Below are 7,000 nucleotides of genomic sequence, written 5' to 3'. Positions count from 1 at the left end.
TGTTGAGATTTCGGTAAAATTTACCAAATACGGTGAAATGAGGTAAGTGTGTAGATGAGGTTAAAAAAGCTGTTAAAGAGCTGAAAAACAATAAGGCTGCGGGGAAGGACCAGCTCCCGGCTGAACTTCTCAAACATGGCAGTGGGCAGCTTTATGAAGTTCTGCACCATATTATGTCGAAAATACGCTAGCTGGTTGGACGGCCTCATTTGCCCTCTCTTTAAGAAAGGGCACAGACTGGAGTGCGCCAATTACCGAGGAATAACCCTCCTTAATTCGGCGTACAAAATTATGTCCCGTATTCTGTTCAACAGATTGAAACCGCTTGAAGAGTCCTTCGTCGGCGAATACCAAGCAGGTTTTCGTGAGGGCCGATCAACGACGGATCAAATGTTTACCCTGCACGCTAACCTGGATCTACCCAAAATTATGTCAAAGTGACCCAGATTCGGTAAAACCGTGGTTACTCTAATCTGGGTAAGGGTATTGCTTTTTGCATTGAAACTTTTCGTTTCGCCACTGAAACCATTGACACTTGTCTTCAGCGACTTCTTCCGTGATAGCCCAGGTAACCATAAGCATTCAAATAAGCCATACGTGCTACTATAAGGCTACCACAGAGCTAACAAACTTCATACTGGCTCTACAATAGCCCTATATAGCCGAAAAGGCGAAATAAAGTGCTACAGTGATCGTTCGCTAATTGGGGCACGACCTCACCCCAACTAGCGAATGCCGTTCGCTAATTGGGGCGGTTTGACAAGCGTCAATGTTGTTTACTTTTTGCATTGAATAAAAGAAAATTTTACGCGCCAGAAAATATCGATCCCGCCAAACACGGAAACAAAACGTCAACGCGTTTTTGACATCCCACTCTGACGTTCAGCTGCTTTTTAATTGGGTTTCGCCCCAATTAGCGAACCCCCAACTAAAAAGCGCCCCAACTAGAAAAACCCCAATTAGCGAACGTTCACTGTAATGGTTACCTGGGAGAGCATTTGCATATTTCATTCACTCATACATCTATATTGCTGTCAAAATGTGCATTTGACAACTAAATTTTCAGCCAAAAGCTCTATTTTTTTACACCGGTGCACTCACACAACTAATCGACATCAGTTGTCAAAAATCAGGAGTACCAACTTGACCACTATCTCCTTGTCGCCGAGTCTGGCGCTGAGTGCTCGGCGCGGAAACCCAAAGGTGGGAATAAAATTTTGGGGCTTATGCGCAATACCTTGACTCAAATCTGGGTTACCGTGCAAGCGAAAAATCTGGGTAACCGGTACCCAGCTCTTTTCGCTGCAGAAAATAATGTTTATGTAAAAACTGTTAAACAAAACATTTTTCCCAACCCATTTCATTTGCCGGCAGTGCCGACAATGCTCCGCAATGATAAATTTAACTATTCTTACCTGTTTCTTGTTGCATTCAGTGCAAAACCCGAACATTTTATTCGAGCATAAGACTTCGACGCCAGTCGACGCCATGTTGCTGTATCCGAAAATGTTTAAGTCCCCAGTTACCCAGATCTCGGGTTGGTCTGACTCAGATCCATTTTGTTGACATACCCAGATTTTGACAACTGCTAACATCGAAAAAATCCGGGTACAAACGACCCGGCCACTGGGTTGTTTCAAGTTAGCGTGTGAGACAAATCTCGCTTAACTTTTCAAAAGCTCCTAAGTAACATTTTTTTCATGAATTAATTTGAATACAGTCGCGATTCGCTGGTTGGGCCACGACCTCGGCCCAACTAACGAATTCGGTTTTTTAGTTGGGCCAACTGACAGCCATTTGAACACGTGTATTTCGACTTGAACATCACAAATGATGTCCAGTGACGCCCAATCCCGTTTTCCGTGTTTACATTGAATTTTGACGTACGGTTGCTTTTTAGTTGGGCATTGGCCCAACCAGCGGAGGCCCAACTAAAAAGTGACCCAAGTATTAAGATCCCAAACAGCGAATCCCGACTGTAGTGCAATCAATAGCTTTCATGTTGTTTTGTTGATTGCGCTATTCAAATTAATTCATGAAAAAATTTTTACTTAGGTCCTTTTGAAAAGTGAAGCGAGAAATCCTTGATAAATTCCGGGAGTATTATTGTACGTGGATTTCCCTATTGGACCCGACCGTTCGAAATAGTCGCTCCTTGAACGGTCGTTGAAATCGCCGTTTTCACCTTCCCACCCATCTTCATTGTAAAATCTGTCAAAACTGGCAAGTCTGCCACGTGCTTTTTGCTGTTTCCCTCGGACTTCTCTTTCTTTTTCCGATGTTTTGACATCTGTGTTGATAGACAAGGAGCAAAAAACAAGGTAATCTACCAAACATTTATTGAGTTTGGCAAACCTTGCTGGAAAAGGGAACGTTTGAAATAGGCAAGTGAACTGACCTTCGAATCCATTGGTCAAGTAAATCTACAATATGCATCTCGAGATAAAATAGAATACTGCGGCTTCCTGCTGGTTGCTTCTCAGGTAATCGCAACGGTCACTAAACTCAACAGAGTCAATGAAAATCTCACCCACCGTATGCACTTGCCATGATAAACACTCTCCATGTACTCAGTGACTCCAGTTGCCTCTCACTAATACAATCGAACACTGCTGTCATTTCGCGAAAACCACGTGGTTTTGTTTTGAGCGGGAAAATTCTGCCTAACTTTTAACACGGTGGCTATCTTGACGTTTACCTTCGCAGTCGAGCCTGCGAGTGTAAGACCGCCGCAGCATTCTAGAAAAAGATAAGCGCGACAATACAACTTGCAGACACATCATCTGTTTATTGATTTCAAGGCGGCGTACGATTCAGTGAAACGGAATGAATTATGGCAAATTATGCTTGAACATGGTTTTCCGGCGAAACTGATACGGTTGATTCGTATAACGTTGGACGGATCGAAATCAAATGTAAGGGTTGCGGATGAAATATCGACGTCATTTGTTACCTTAGATGGATTAAAGCAGGGTGATGCACTCTCGAATCTACTGTTCAATATTGCGCTCGAGGGAGCGATTAGGAGAGCTGGTGTGCAAAGAAGCGGTACCATTATCACAAAATCGCATATGCTCTTGGGATTTGCGGACGATATCGATATTATCGGAATTGATCGCCGTGTCATGGAAGAGGCTTTTGTGCCTTTTAAGAGGGAAACAGCGAGGATTGGACTCACGATCAATACCAGCAAAACGAAGTACATGGTCGCTGGCAATCAACGTGGGTTCATTAGTGGTGGTGGTAGCAAAATGGTGCTGGATGGTGAAAAATTTGAAGTGGTAGAAGAATTTGTGTATCTTGGAACATTAGTGACGTGCGATAATGATGTTACCCGCGAGGTGAAAAGGCGTATTGCAGCTGTCGCGACTGTCGCGTCGCATGTGTTTGGTGTAGGACTATATTTTTGTTCAAGGGTACATTACTCTAAATATAACATCTGCGGCTGGAAAGTGAAAACTCTCCAAAATGTCACGTGTCATTTGACATAATGTCATTTGAATGACATTTTGCCTCCCACGCCCCAGATTACATATTTACAGCAATGTCTTGTTAGACAAAGTTGTATGCACATTTAAGCGCTACAAGTTCGCCATACCTCAGGAAGTGATAGCTAACTTCTGAAAAATGTTCTGAGAAAATTATACAAACGAATGCAAATGACATTTTACAACACTGCTGCCAATAAGCACTTGAAAAACATATATAGAACTTATAAGCACTGAAAAGCTGTTATATGGTACAAATGCGGCATATTACAGTATATTGTGTCCGCGGCCCTTTTCCGGTTATATTCAAATAAGGGACTTGAGGAACCGTGAAATGTATATAGAACTTTATTCGCAAATTCTCTGGTACTTTTTTACATCGTATCGAAAACGCGCGCGGCTTTATTTTTGTGCGTCAGTCACAACTGGCAAATATGTATACACTGCATGAAAAGTTTAATCAGTTTGAGAGTAATAAAATGAATACATAATATTTCTTCCCTCCTTTAAGAAAGGAATCCAAAGGTTAAGGAGAATACCTCAGCGGAGCTCGCCGCACCCTATTAGATCGACGCAAAGCGGGTGGTGAAATTTCTAAGCGACGATCTCTCGGCTGCTCCGGACTGTTATTTGGTGTCAAGAATTGTTCATCAGATGAATCAGCTGACTCTGGGACTCTTCCGAATGTTGCTCTGGATTCTGCGCTGGACGATGGGTTTTGCGACGTCATAGTTCCATAGAAGCGTGCGCGCCTGGCTGCCTCACCTGATGATGTCGTGCCATGTGCTATTGTGGGTTGCTTTGATGGTGTCAATTCGCTTCCTTCACTCCCACTGTCATCAATGTCATTCCGTCCAAAACTTCGCATCTGATTAACGTGACGTTTGAAATGTTTTCCTTGGTAAACAATCTCGTAGTGCAAATCTCCCAATCGAACATAAACAGTTCCCGGGATCCACTTGTCCATCCGTACACTACTAAAAAACGAATAGTTTTAAACATGTGTAACGACTAATAAAATAGTCCAAACACACTGATAATATAATTTATGTGCGTGTTATGCTATTCAAAGTAATGCATATATGCTTAATTAGCTAGCGCAATCACTATTACAATCATAACAAATAAAAAATATGTGTCAGGCCTAATGGCAAAAATCCATATCGTCTGACACATAAAATTGATTGTTTTGATAATTACAATGATCACCGAACCTATACAGAACAAAGTGAAACAAAAAAACAAAATGGCGCGTGAAAGAAGTCCGATTTTGTCATGCTAAATAAGTTCAGCATTCAGTTCAAAATATGGAGGTAATTTATACGTTTTGAATCAATTTATTTAGTAACTTTCATTTAAATACCTTCTTGTATTTACTTTTAGTGTAATGCATCATGACAAACCCGAAACCACAAACAAAATAGTCAAACAATGCTGTTGGTTCGCAACTTTCAGCATCTGGAAAATCGTTCCGTGAAAAATCGTGCGCTGGCAAGTAATATCGGTAATATGCTTGAAAAATCTCAGTGGTTTAGATTATCATAATTATTGTTTATTTCATATGGTTCTCTAGGTGCTGAAATCGTCATTTAAATACGCTGGCGGAGACCCTGTCGAGACCAAATCACCAGAAAAGGCACGTATATAAAAATTCCCGGCAGTATCGCCAGCTGCCCTCCTTAAGCTTGCTGTATTATTATCCGCGCCAGATTTCTGCCATCATATCATCATACCTGTGTTCGTTTTCATCAGCAAACTCCTGCCTCGGTTTAATTTAAACATCAACTCCGGAGCCCGGACTGTTACTGGTTATGACGATGCTGGAGTGCAATTCGAACCGCTTTCAACTACCTGAAAGGAGCTACATATGTGTACTGCTGGAGCTTTCAGTAACCGTATTTCCGGCGGTGTTCCGTTGCAGAGTAACCAGCTGACTATGGATGCGATCAGTAGTAGTGAGAAAAAAATACCAAGCTTGCTACCCATTTTCCATCTCATCGAGGTGTCGCACCCCACCAGATCTTCCAGCACATCTGGGCTGCGATGATTTTGTCGCTGAATGGATAGACTAAACGCTGCGAGCCTCTTGAAGATGCTGGAGATGATTTTCACCATCAGGTGCATGAAACGCAAGGTAAGTGCTCCTTATAAATGCCAAAGGAACCATTAATAGAAGCACCGCCACAAGGCGATAATATCCACTGAACATACAATCCAAATCATGTTCTTGTTTGCAGTTATTTATGAGCTGATCATCGAATTCATATGGAGTTTGGAGTGCATCGACTGATATCTGCTGTCGGTATCAAATAATCGCTCACGAGGACCTAACTTGCTGGAAGCACTCGACAAAATTCACTTATTGCTTTATGGTAGCTTCGAGGCTGAAACCGAAACCGCTGGAAATTTCACACTGCTCGAATGTAGGGTTTTGTCCACCAAGGATAGGAAACAGATTTCAACCGATTCCACTGAAGAGAAATGTGGGCTACTCACAATAAAGTAGCGGTGGCTGTTGAAGTTCGTCGTATGGAAGTAGTAGCAGCACACAATTCACATGTGGAATTGCGAAAAAACCGACAAAAGCTGCCAACTAATGTACATTTTTTCTTTGTCTTGAAAATAAAAGTTGAAGTTGAAGAAATTTCAATTTTTGTATTATTTACTGGGACCAAAGAATGATTAAATCTTTATTTAGCTAAATAAACTATATAGATGATTAGTTATAAATTTTATGAATGTCTGCTATTCATGTTTATCGATAGGCCATATGAAATGCATTACTAATCAATAATCCAATTTATGTGTAGCGCTTATACATTTGTTATATGATGTACACATGAAATGCATTAATATTATGCTATTGCAAATATCTATATAGGCCACACATAAAGCTTATATAGATTTTTTTGGCAGTGTATATTTCCCGATAGGAAATAAATCCGCTGCCCAGGAGTAAACGATCGGAAGGACGGTTGAAACGCAGCTTGTTGTTTTTCCTTCATTGTGGTGGCGATGCTCTGTGGTCGCACGAGATCCAACCGTGTTCGGATGTTCCGTCCCAGGAACAATTTCGCTGGCGAGTCACCAGTTTCGGTGTGAGGAGCTTTCCTATACTGCTGTAGGAAGACGTTCAAGTTAGCCTGCAAATTATCGTGTGTTGTTCCCATTGCCTTCAAGGCATTCTTCACCGTTTGTACATAACGCTCCGCCTGTCCATTTGTCGCCGGGTGATAAGGTGCAGATAGCTTGTGATATTTAACACCGCTTTGTTGTAGGAATCGTTTGAACTCCGACGCCGTAAACTGGGGACCGTTATCCGATACAATTGTTACCGGTGCACCATACGTTGAGAATAATCCATCGAGAATTTTGATTGTAGCCGCCGATGTAGTGGATGTGGTGACTTTAACTTCGACCCACTTGCCAAACGCGTCGACGACTATTAGCAGCATTGCACCCGCAACTGCACCAGCATAATCTACATGGATTCGCTCCCATGGACCGCTCGG

General features: G+C 42.0%; 1 long non-coding RNA gene across 2 annotated transcripts in view; it reads left to right on the top strand.

The window, feature by feature from the left end:
- LOC134228018 (uncharacterized) overlaps positions 1-6,426 on the top strand; it is a 593,534-nt gene extending 587,108 nt beyond the window's left edge. Inside the window, exons 1-5 of one of the 2 annotated variants that reach the window (XR_009983820.1) lie at positions 4,468-4,801; positions 4,872-4,992; positions 5,062-5,443; positions 5,508-5,622; positions 5,726-6,424. This is a non-coding gene — a long non-coding RNA (uncharacterized LOC134228018). The other variant, XR_009983819.1, reaches the window with a different exon arrangement.
- The last annotated feature ends 574 nt before the right edge of the window (positions 6,427-7,000 follow it).

The sequence above is a fragment of the Armigeres subalbatus genome, chromosome 3 (genome assembly GCF_024139115.2).
Source record: "Armigeres subalbatus isolate Guangzhou_Male chromosome 3, GZ_Asu_2, whole genome shotgun sequence".
Lineage (NCBI taxonomy): Eukaryota > Metazoa > Arthropoda > Insecta > Diptera > Culicidae > Armigeres > Armigeres subalbatus.
Note: the sequence above shows the minus strand (reverse complement) of the source record. Positions and strands in the feature narration are given on the sequence as shown.